Source organism: Leptodactylus fuscus, chromosome 4, assembly GCF_031893055.1.
Source record: "Leptodactylus fuscus isolate aLepFus1 chromosome 4, aLepFus1.hap2, whole genome shotgun sequence".
Classification (NCBI taxonomy): domain Eukaryota; kingdom Metazoa; phylum Chordata; class Amphibia; order Anura; family Leptodactylidae; genus Leptodactylus; species Leptodactylus fuscus.
Genome location: NC_134268.1, coordinates 151,361,604 through 151,374,248, shown reverse-complemented (window position 1 = coordinate 151,374,248; position 12,645 = coordinate 151,361,604). Strand labels below are relative to the sequence as shown.

General features: G+C 46.8%; 1 long non-coding RNA gene across 1 annotated transcript; it reads right to left on the bottom strand.

Moving 5' to 3' along the window:
* Nucleotides 1-4,630: 4,630 nt before the first annotated feature.
* Nucleotides 4,631-8,982, bottom strand: LOC142201382 (uncharacterized). Its single transcript, XR_012715503.1, has 3 exons — nucleotides 8,888-8,982; nucleotides 7,120-7,177; nucleotides 4,631-5,180 (listed from the first exon to the last, which is right to left on the bottom strand). It is a non-coding gene; the product is annotated as an uncharacterized LOC142201382 (long non-coding RNA).
* Nucleotides 8,983-12,645: the final 3,663 nt, after the last annotated feature.

Here is a 12,645-nt window from a genome sequence, read left to right as displayed (position 1 = left end):
GTAACAGTGTCATCCACAGCGCCCTGCCCCTTTAAGGCTGACATAACGTAGTGAAGGAAAATGGCTGGGTTGCTATGGAAACCTAGAGTAAAACTGTGGTACTCTGTGCAGAGCCGTGTAGCTAATCCTCCGTACTGTATGCTGACGCATGTATCTATTCCACTGGCATGTGGTATTGTGTGCAGATGCACGTATGTAATCCTCCGCTGTGTGGTATTGTGTAAAGAGGCGCATATCTTATCCTACAGCGTGTGGAACTGTGTGTAAACGCGTGTATCTCAGTTTGGATATCTGTGTAGGATTGTGCATGTGGAGTGACCATGTGTATTGCAGTTGGAATATGAGTGAAAAACTTGCAGGTTTGTATTGGCTAAGGCAGGGAGGGGAGGGAGGGAGCATTGTGTTGGGAATGCTGTATCTCAGCAATGGTACTTCCGAGCGAGTTGGAGTCTCGTCTTAAACCTTCCCGGATACCTGAAGTATCTCTGTACCGAATTTGGTGAAGATCGGTCCATTCGTTTGGTCGCGCATAAAGAACAGACAGACAAGAATTCATTTTTATAAGATAGAGAGAAGAGATGAGTATAACGCACTATATAAACTGGCCCTATCTGACCCTGAGGTAATTGTACGGTACCGGATTTATACAGTCTCTTAGCTCTCTGTGGTGCTCCCTCGGTGCAGGCCTGGGTCCAGGAACTCAGCAAACTCTGTCTTGGGTGAAGGTCTGACCACAGTGATGGCAGTCTAATGATGGCACCTCCAGAAAACAGTCTATGAATATTTGGTTGAGCTTCAGCCATCCATAGCAAGTCTCTCAACCGGCCTTTAGTCTCTACTAAGACTCTCAACAACACTTCTGCTTTTTCCTGTAAGCCTCTGCAGTGCTTCGGGCCTTGCACTATGCTCTTAGAGGCTATGGCTGACTAACAGGTCCTCACAGCACAGAATCTGGGCCCAAACTGGCTGCTCTCAGCTTCCTGCTCCACGTCACTTCCTTTGGACTGCACCATTAAGCATGGAGGAACCAGGGAGATTATTGTCTCTTACATTAGTACAGTCCTAGGCAATAAAAGGTAATGTCACAGAAAAGTTTGAAAGGGGCAACTAACTCCTACAATTCTCAGGTGCCTTTGACTATTTTATTCGTGGGCATTCTCCTTTCACCTGTTCTATAAAAAAGCAGCAAAATAAACCCGTTACAGTCAGCCTAGTTTTTATTCACACACTTCATTTCTATGGGTCCATAAACAAGGCTGTAGATTTTGTGTCCATGCCCTATACCAGGAACAGAAATTATGAAGCATATCCTACTGTAGGAGATCCAACAAGTCTTTATACAGATCCAGAGCTGCGGATAACACACGAAAATGTGTTTATTTTTGTTAAGGATTAGTATTCACGGACAGTAAAAACTACTACACTCGTGTGCAGTAGGCCTTAGCCAAAGCTTACACTTAGGCTAAGGCCACACGTACCATAATGCAGCGCAGTCGATTCATCTTTTTTCATTATTGTTTTGCAGAATTTACCTCGGTGGCCTTTCTTCGCTTATTATACTTATATTGGAAACATCAGCATTTCCCCAGGTATAATGGACATGTTCAGACTTTCCAAAATTTGTCACACACTCAGTCACTATAAAAGATACTGTAAAACTAAAGCGTTTCTATAACAAGGAGCTTCCGCCCTCTAGAAAAAAAAAAAAAATTCAGCGTACTGTCTGCTTTCTCGATCTGTGCTGGTCCCGTAGCTCTTCACCGCCAGAAGGCGGAATTCTAGCGGTATACAAAACCGCATGAGCCCCAAGCGGTGAAAGGTCCTCTGTAAAGGGAAATGTATCACAAAGCTCTCGAGGGGGGAGTGAAAGCCGAACACCTGCTCCAGACCGCAAATGGTGCCTTTTAGGTCCGGTTCACATCTGTGGCAGACGGAGCCCATTGAAAATGGCAGAGGAAAGAAAAAAAAAAAAAAAAAATCGCAGCGCGGACAATTATATCTACGGAAACGCTGGCGAATTCCCTGTAGATATAATTTCTGTTACAGAAAGTAGTTAGCGGAGGAAAACTCCATGAACTTTCTGTTCAAAGAGCTGCAGGAAGAACAGCGATGCGTTCACGCCACAGTTGTTCCCGCAGCGCTTTAGCGCTGTGCTTCCGGCCCGTGCTTAAAAGTCGTAGCAAATGCGAGATGGATTGGGAACCGCAGACGCTTAAAATTGAAAGGCATGTCGCTTGGTAGCAACACCTGACACTGAAGAGATGAATGACCTGGCTTTGAATAGTAAATACAGAGCAGCCCTCCCACAGTATTAGGGTCCGTTCACACGGAGGAAAATGACGCTGTATTTGGCACTGAATTTTCAGAGCTGGGGGAAAAAAAAAAAAAAAAAAAAAAAAAAAAGCACCTCCCATTGATTTCAATGGGCTCTGCTAGCTTTTTATTTATTTTTTCTCACTCATGTAATTTTCCGCTAGCTGAAAATACAGCGCCATTTTCCTCTGTGTGAATGGACCCATACTATGACCTGAACTGACATCTCGGTAATGAAAACCGCCTCACCGGCAGACTGGTGAAGTTGCCGATAGCAGCCAGAGCTCAGCTTTCACTTTACCTCAGCAGCTCCAGTGATGAAAGCTCCTGCATAGTAAGCAATAATGACACTATGAGGCAGTTTTCACCTGACCAATATTGCTGCTCAGTAAGGCTGCTTGCACACTAAAGGATTTTTCATGGCTCCCTGGGCTATGGATACTACATCTCCATAAACTTCTATAGAGCTGCAAAAGTCACAGCTTTGTGCACAAAGTCGTCTATGGAACCACCGAATCCATGGCACGGAGGCCCGTAAAAAAATACTGTAGCGTGCAAACAGCCACTAAGGATACCAGACATGTTTTGTCAGTGCATTCATGTATGTGTGCACGTGTGTGATCCACGAGTATGTATCCGTGCGCGCATGCACATATGTCATCCATATATGTGTAATCCATGAGTTTGTGCGTGTGCAATGCAAGTGTCCATGTGTGCAGTAGTTGTGTGTGCACTCTGTTCGTCCACGTATATAGTGTGCATCCATCCGAGTGTGTTCCCCGTGCGTGTGTATGGTGTGCATGTGGTATTTATGGGGGTAGTGTTTGTGTTGTATGTATCTAGAGAGGTCTGGTTTTTGTGTTGTGCTTGTGGGTTGGTGTATGTGTGATGTTTATATGGTTTGGGTGAAATACGTGTTGTGGCCCCTTTAGTGGTGACCCTTTTGTGCAGTCGCTATAATCCGTCCCTGTCAGTCACAACCGTTTTCCCTTCAGCGCTTTCACATTTCCCAATTCTATGAATAGGGCCTAACTTCAGGGACCCAAATCTCATGACGAGGGGGGGGCGCTAGCAAGATGTAACGTGCGCAGTACTCTGCTCCTGTGGGTGGAGAGGGGTGTGTGCTAAATTTCACTCAAATCAGGCAAGAACTGTGGATTTGTATAGAGCAGACTACTACAGATTTGGAGATATATAAAATATATAGATATGAAAATGCAGGAAATTTCAGCTATTTGCAGTTTTGCTGATAGCCAGCTCTGTTATCTCTATGTAAACACACAGATAGTACTCAGTGGCTTCAGTACAAGCAGCTGCATATTATCTGATCTGCAGAAGCTGCTGCCACAGATGAGAAAACCCCCTTTAATCCAAATTGGCAGATGTAGAAGAGCTTGGTAGGTGGTGCATATATGAAAATGTAGCAGAGCCTTACTTGCGGTAACAACTGATGGCAGGTTTTTCAATGATATCCATACTGATACATGATGCTTGTGGACCAATAGAAACTCACAGGGTCTTTAGTGTTCACATACACACAGCTTTCCATAGCAGCTACTCTATTCGTATGGGGCCACTACACAAACAAAAGATTAAATATACCTGTGCAAAGCCAGGTCTTCCTGCTAGAAAATATATATACACTATATATACACACTACATATTGTTACTTTACACACAGCTCTGTTTCCAGTTTATTCTCTCCCACAGCTCTACTACAGCAGCCTCCCCCTGTCCCCCTTTAGCGCAGTCCTGTACAGCTTCTACCTTGCATAAGGCTACTGTGACCGGTCACACTTGTGTGGAGCCTTTACATAACTGACAAGGTTTTTTTGCAGGACCTACAAAAAAAAAAAATCCTGGCACAGAGGCCAAGTTCAGTTTTTTGGTCAGGATTTTGAGGCCATAGCCAGATACAGTCTCAAAATCCTGACCAAAAAGATGGCTCTCATTGAAGTCAATGAGATCCACTCCGGTCTTTTTTCCAGGAGCAGTTTCTTCTGGAAGAGAGGAGAGCTGCTCATTCAGGCTGTTTTGCCTCAGTGCGCAGCTGGATGCCGGGGTAGTGCACCAGCTTTCAGTCGCAGTTACCTGGCTTTAGGTCCTGAACCTGAGGCAGCCTCCGCCTCAGGTTTCGGACCAAAAAACGCCATCTGAACTTACCCTTAGTATTGCTGGCAGTTTGTGGACCTGCAGCAAAGAAGAAATTCCACCTTTGTTTGTAAACCACACAGTAGAATAAAGATATCATGTGAAGACAACCATTACAATGGGAAATTTCACTTTATTATTCTGGAGACATTTCAGAAACAAATATACAATACAATAAGAATTGTGACTTTTTGGAGTCTAGACCATAATTGCAAGAACTTTCTAAGATCTGTCAGAATTGCTAGCTGGTTAAGAAAAACATTTTTTTGTACTGCATTAGCCAGTGGATATGAAATCAATAAAAAACAAAAACGAGTCTTTAATAAAGGATCCACTACCAATGACAGATTAAGAGTTTTCGAAATATACCTGAGGAAGAAGCAGAGAGCATCAAAAGCTTGTAATCTGTCATTAGTAAGGGGGCGTTCACACAATCGTCGGTGTCCGCTGCTAATGTCCGCACAAGATTTTGAATGGACATTAGCAGCGGACACAGATTGTAGTGTGAACGCCCCCTTAGACATTAAAATAAATGTATCCACTTCTGAAGATTCAAGTTTTTTTTTTTATATATATATAGCTAGTTATGTTCATAGGAAACTTTACAGCAAAAAGACAAATTGAAACATTTCATAGAACTAATAGTTGATACTCGAGATGAAGGTCCAGCCAGGTGTCCATGTCACATGTTCTCCACTCCTGAAGCAAGCACAAGTCTAGAAGAGAAAGTAAGTTCATGTCATTTTACAGAAAAATTGGAAACCGGATATGACAAAATAAATTTGGAATGCTATAAGATACGACAACCGACCGACAAAAACGCTCCACTACATACTTTTGGAATGAACATTTTACCGCCATTGCAAACAAAGAAAAACTCTTAGCACACCGTCATCCGTCCACACAACACTGACAACCTGCTGCAAAACCAAGACTGCAGGATGCAGCAAACAAAGCCTGAGCAGCCACCTTTAGACCAGAGGGTTTTCTGGCGACTGGTGTCAGATGCTGGTCAATGCAGCTACACTCCCGTCACGATGCTGTATAAGCTAAGCAGCGCAGCTACTAAAGTGAAGTCCTCAATTGGAAATCTGATATGGATAAGGCCTAAAATACCAACTCTTGAAGCTCCCTGTAAAAGAAAGCAGGGATTCCTGTAACTTGCAGGCCCAAATAGCACATGATCTCCAGCCCCTGCTAAGCCCCATACCACTCGCGGTGATGTTACCAAAATATAGACAAGCATAGGAATACGCTCCGGCCGAAAGCGTGGCCACCATGCGCTATAGTACAAGCAACACCACCACTTGTAGCACAGTGCCCAACAAGCACCAAAAACCCATGTGCTGCCTGTGCCTACATATCACAGAAGTCACCGCCACCTTCCACAGGGAGCTCCCTGAGTTGAGACTCCAGGCCTCATCCAGCCAGACGCCCGCTTAAGGGCTTCACTGAAGCAGCTACTCCACTCAGACCACACAGCACCGCAGAAAGAACACAGCTACACTGGCCAGCGTTTGATACCAGTTGCCAGAAAGCCCATCTGGACTTTAGGCGCCTACCCATGACTCGGTTCACCACAACCCTTAGCGTTAACCCCACAGCAAACTGCCTGTACTGTATGAAAAGAGTTTTGAGTACCAAGAGAGGTTTTGCCTTCATCCCATTAAATAGACCCCATGCTAAAAGTTGATACTACAAGTAGACGTACTAAATATAGCAGTCTACCCACATCCTCCACCACCCTCTCCATCACCACATGAAGGCTCAGATTCATAAGGAGGGGTTTATGAACCCTTACCTCAGACGCAACAATGGTAAAGGCAGTTTTGGGAACTACAGACTATAAGGATAATGTGCCACTGAGCTTTGAAGAGACTCACAAATGCAAACCACATATGGACAACCATCAATAACCTGCCCCATCTTACAAGAACACTGACACACTGCAACATCGCACAACCTAAACATAGCATGCACCGACAGGACCCCTCAGAGATCTGGCACAGAACAGGAATGCCAACTCCTGAGAACGAAAGCAGCCATTTCCGTAATGAGCAGGAGCAAACAGCACATGATCTCCGGCACATGTGCTGCCCGTTCCTACAGGTCACAGAAGTCACCACCATCGTCTTCAGGGAGCTCCTGAGTTGGACTCCAACCGTTACCCACAATCTCCACTTGGTGGGGTTTAGTTCAGCACCTACACTGCTCAGATCATACAGCATCACAGTGCGGGAATCACAAATCCCACGCAGCTTGTGACATGTCCCCTCAGTGCTAGCCGGATGCAGGATTTGACAAGTCATGACAGCCATCCACACCTAGTCTACATCTACTTGCCCCTTCATGACTCTACAACGCATTATCTTTCTAACAACTAACCACACAGTAGGATACAAGCTTTATAAACCTAGATTAGAGGTCAGTTCTCAAGGACACAGGCAAACCCTAAAGAGCACATAGTAATCTACCGCTAGTGCCCTCCACCACCCCTGCCATCACCACACGAAGGCTTGAATTCATAATGAGGGACTTATGATCCATAGACCTCCGACATAACAATGAAGAGGATAGCTTTAGGCACCAGTTTTATATTGATCCTTGCTCACAGCAGCTGCAAAATACCCAAAAAAAAGGCCAAATGGAACTTACCTACAATCTTGCAGATGGCAAGGTGATGTTCTTCTAGTAGTAGATCCAGCTTTCACAGCTACAAAAGAGGAAAACACGACACTTAAAAAACGTTTTAGTGTCGATTCAGAAACTGCAGGAGAGTGATGTCGAATTTAAGAAATCCAACAATATTCAGACAAAGGGTAGAACTTATGCATCATAGAGTTATATAGTGAGCAGAACATTCAATACAGTAACACTTACCGTACTTACCCTGATCTTCTCAGCAGAACAAACATAAATCACATTATCACAATAGCATTGTACGGTGAACAGACATACTAAACTATGGTGCTAAAGTAAGAAGGGGATGGAGGGGTGGGAAGTGTGGGGGGGGGCGGAGTCATTCTGATCAAAGTATTAAAGTGATAACCCCTCCATTATCACAATGATACAGTGACAATAATGACCAAGATTTTTTAGTGACCAGTTACCCAAGAGTTGCCAGAGACAGTAATAAGGGTAGTGTGTCTAATATTATATACACAGAGGAAGGTGGAGGAAGACAAGGCCAGCAAATACAACCTATAACCCCGACAGAGTTGATCCAGAGGAAGGTGAAAACTGGCAGTCAGTACAAGACCCAGGATCAACTATTCTAACAAGTGTAAAACCCTCATACAGTAGGGAATATTGAAATATAATATCCACAGTGTGTCATTTTATAACATTCATATACACATTAGATAAGGTTGCATAAAGAGAAACATACATAAAGTACAGCCCTACAGAGTTGATCCAGAGGAAGGCAAAAAACCCCATGAGGCCGATGCCAATAACCCCATGTTATGGGAAAAAATTCCTTCCCGACTCCAGTACGGCAGTCAGTATAAGACCCTGGAAAAAACTCGTCTAGATTTACCATTAGGACTGGGGACAGCCAAAAAAAAGTAGTAATACATGCATTCTCTATAGTAGGTTGAGCTAGGGCTGGGCCAACAGTCTCCATACAGTAGTATGGTGAGCTGCCATTTCCCTACAGCTTATATTAGTCTAGGCATACTAATGCCATTAGGATTAGACTCATTTCTATCATGGTATTAGAGGGAAAAACCTACTACAACTCAGGGGGCCTAGGGCAGAGACTAGCCAAAGCAGAAAGTTACTCTGATGGCATGGTGAAGCAAGAAATGCAGAGCATCAATTGCAAAGTTTTTTTTTCTTTTCTTAATTTAATTACTAGCCTTCACACGGTGTTACATCAATATCCCCTCCAATATCAATGCAACGGGTCATGCTCCGGCACCCTATCTAGCTAGGAGTAGGGATGGGCCTATGGCCTCACCATGCAGTTGTATGGTGAGCTGCCAGGTTGTTTTATTAGTCTAGGCATACTAATGCCACTAGGCGGCGGCGTTCTCATCAGAGCATTAAAGCAATAACTCGCCCAACTATCACAGTAACACAATGACAAAAGCAGCCAAAACCGCCAGACTAGGGCTACACCTATTAATGCCATTAGGAATAAGGGAGGCCAGTTCCATCAAATGCATTAATGCAATAACCGGCCGAAATATCACAGAAATACAATGACAGACGGCTAAACCCGTCAGGATCTGCTCTCAAGTAGAACTGGCAGGCATAGCTCTCTATAAGACCCGCCAAGGCATAGATCTGTTAAGAACCACCGGGCGCTGTCTCTATAAGAACTGCCAAGCACAGCTCGCTCTATAAGAACGGTCACCTTCAGAGCTCCCACAGAGTTCCACAGGCAAAGCTAAGAGCAAATAAAATGGGGAAACCCTACCGTGTCAAACCAGCCAGTCTCCACGTCTCTGCAGCACACCAGTCCACGCCGTCCTCCTTCTGCACAACTAGTCTCCGTGTACTACAACAGCTGTATTTAAGGCATCACATGCTTGCCACGCCCCCTCACGTGTTTCTGAGGGGGCGTGACCAACTAATTGGGAAGGTTTCTACACAGCTGTTGTAGCACGTGCCAAACAAGTGAAAGTGGGTGTGGCTGGAATAAATTCACATAGCAGGCAAACAGCAGACTGTCTAAAGCAATATGTTTCTAAAGTTTTCTAAAGTTTATATGACTGTGCTGACAGTACCAGTATTAAAGATGGTAGACGCGAAAACCTAGTGGGCTAAAGGACTTCCGGTGACGCCGAGGTCATGTGATCAGACTGGCGTGGGCGGAGCTATTCAGGACAGTGCCGAGTTACACAGGAAAAGGAAGTTGCAGTGAATGGAGACTGGAAGGAGGTAAGAGACAGCATGTGTAAGCAAGAGGGGTGGAAAGGGCTGGGGGAGGGGGGTCAGGCTGTGTGTGAGCATGATAGAGGAGTTTGGCTGGGTAAAGGCTAAATACTAGACTCCGTAAGGACCGTCTGCCGTTACAAGGTCACATGACCGGATAGGCGTGTCTTTACTTGTAAGCAGGACCTTCCACAGTATCCTGTGTAGTGGAGCAACATGGAGAGCTGCGAGGTGCACGATTTAGTGAAGGGGGGGAAGATACAGTAGGTGGACTGCAGGGAGTAGTGTAGAGGGGGAGAGATGTGCAGGGTCGGACTGGCCCGCCGGGAGACCGGGGAATCCCCCGTAGGCCCCAGCCTGGACTATTAAGACCCTCATTATGGGTTCCTACCGGACCTCCACTGCCTTTTGTTTTTAGTAGACAGTGGAGGTTCGGTAAGGCGTCTGCCCAGGGCGGGTGTCAGCACCCGGGCAAGTCACTGTGAAGTATGAAGGGAGAGAGACTCCGTGCTGAAGAGACAGCATGTGTGAGTAATAGGGGAGACATGGGGGGGCAGACTGTGTGAGCAAGAGCGGAGACATGGGGGCCAGGCTGTGTGAGCAAGAGGGGAGACATGGAGGTGTAGGCTGTGTGAGCAAGAGGGGAGACATGGAGGTGCAGGCTGTGTGAGCAAGAAGGGGGGAATGGGGGGTTCAGGCTGTGTGAGCAAGAGGGGAGACATGGAGGTGCAGGCTGTGTGAGCAAGAGGGGAGACATGGAGGTGCAGGCTGTGTGAGCAAGAGGGGAGACATGGAGGTGCAGGCTGTGTGAGCAAGAGGGGAGACATGGAGGTGCAGGCTGTGTGAGCAAGAAGGGGGGAATGGGGGGTTCAGGCTGTGTGAGCAAGAAGGGGGGAATGGGGGGTTCAGGCTGTGTGAGCAAGAGGGGAGACATGGAGGTGCAGGCTGTGTGAGCAAGAAGGGGGGAATGGGGGGTTCAGGCTGTGTGAGCAAGAGGGGAGACATGGAGGTGCAGGCTGTGTGAGCAAGAGGGGAGACATGGAGGTGCAGGCTGTGTGAGCAAGAAGGGGGGAATGGGGGGTTCAGGCTGTGTGAGCAAGAGGGGAGACATGGAGGTGTAGGCTGTGTGAGCAAGAGGGGAGACATGGAGGTGTAGGCTGTGTGAGCAAGAGGGGAGACATGGAGGTGCAGGCTGTGTGAGCAAGAGGGGAGACATGGAGGTGCAGGCTGTGTGAGCAAGAAGGGGGGAATGGGGGGTTCAGGCTGTGTGAGCAAGAGGGGAGACATGGAGGTGCAGGCTGTGTGAGCAAGAAGGGGGGAATGGGGGGTTCAGGCTGTGTGAGCAAGAGGGGAGACATGGAGGTGCAGGCTGTGTGAGCAAGAGGGGAGACATGGAGGTGTAGGCTGTGTGAGCAAGAGGGGAGACATGGAGGTGTAGGCTGTGTGAGCAAGAGGGGAGACATGGAGGTGCAGGCTGTGTGAGCAAGAGGGGAGACATGGAGGTGTAGGCTGTGTGAGCAAGAGGGGAGACATGGGGGGCAGGCTGTGTGAGCAAGAGGGGAGACATGGAGGTGTAGGCTGTGTGAGCAAGAGGGGAGACATGGAGGTGTAGGCTGTGTGAGCAAGAGGGGAGACATGGAGGTGCAGGCTGTGTGAGCAAGAGGGGAGACATGGAGGTGCAGGCTGTGTGAGCAAGAGGGGAGACATGGAGGTGCAGGCTGTGTGAGCAAGAGGGGAGACATGGAGGTGCAGGCTGTGTGAGCAAGAGGGGAGACATGGAGGTGCAGGCTGTGTGAGCAAGAGGGGAGACATGGAGGTGCAGGCTGTGTGAGCAAGAGGGGAGACATGGAGGTGCAGGCTGTGTGAGCAAGAGGGGAGACATGGAGGTGCAGGCTGTGTGAGCAAGAGGGGAGACATGGAGGTGCAGGCTGTGTGAGCAAGAGGGGAGACATGGAGGTGCAGGCTGTGTGAGCAAGAGGGGAGACATGGAGGTGCAGGCTGTGTGAGCAAGAGGGGAGACATGGAGGTGCAGGCTGTGTGAGCAAGAGGGGAGACATGGAGGTGCAGGCTGTGTGAGCAAGAGGGGAGACATGGAGGTGCAGGCTGTGTGAGCAAGAGGGGAGACATGGAGGTGCAGGCTGTGTGAGCAAGAGGGGAGACATGGAGGTGCAGGCTGTGTGAGCAAGAAGGGGGGAATGGGGGGTTCAGGCTCTGGGGGGATGGGCACTGTGAGCATGGTTGCGTCTAGATTGGAGTTGCTCCTGGTAGGTCCTCCCTCCAGCAACTCCAATCTAGTCACCTCACTAGTGAACGGTCTAGATTGGAGTTGCTGGAGGGAGGACCTGCTAGAATCAACTCCAATGTAGACTGTTCAGTACTGAGGTGACTAGAATGGAGTTGCTTCGAGGAGCTACCGCCAGAAACTCCAATCTAGTCACTTCGCTACAGGAGCAGCTAGAGTGGAGTGTCTATAGGGAGGATCCGTAACTGGCCAAGAGAGACATTGTATATGTATATAATATCAATAAAAATATAGGAAAAACACATTCCTGGACATGTATACATTTGGCACTGATATAATTACATAAAATATACCTATATAAATATATATTTGCCATATGCTGTGTACAGGGCGGTGACGCCGCAGCCTTACGTGTTTATTATAACTTGCGCCACTTATTGTAAGTGATAATGGAAATATATGGCAATTTAATAACTGATATAGAGCTAAATTCTGACGTATCGCTGTGCGCCTGATTTATCAGTATATAGTTACTGCAGGTAGGCTCATGATGGTCTCGGCATATTCTGTAGTTACAATAGGTAAGTCCTCCTTGCAGCAACTCCATTCTAGCTGTCTCACTACGGAACTGACTAGAATGGAGTTGCTGCAGGTAGGTTCGTGGTCTGGGTATATTCTGTAGTTGCTATAGGTAGGTCCTCCTTGCAGCAACTCCATTCTAGCTGTCTCACTACGGAACTGACTAGAATGGAGTTGCTGCAGGTAGGTTCATGGTCTGGGTATATTCTGTAGTTGCTATAGGTAGGTCCTCCTTGCAGCAACTCCATTCTAGCTGTCTCAATACAGAACTGACTAGAATGGAGTTGCTGCAGGTAGGTTCATGGTATCGGTATATTCTCCATAGGTTATTCAGTATAGGACCTATATCTTATAAGCTCCGCTTACAGTAATATTAATAAAACACACATTTTAAAAATTTATATTTTATTGAAATAAAACCATCCGCACAATCCTCATTATCCATATTTAAAAAAAACCCAAAACTAAACAAAAAACCA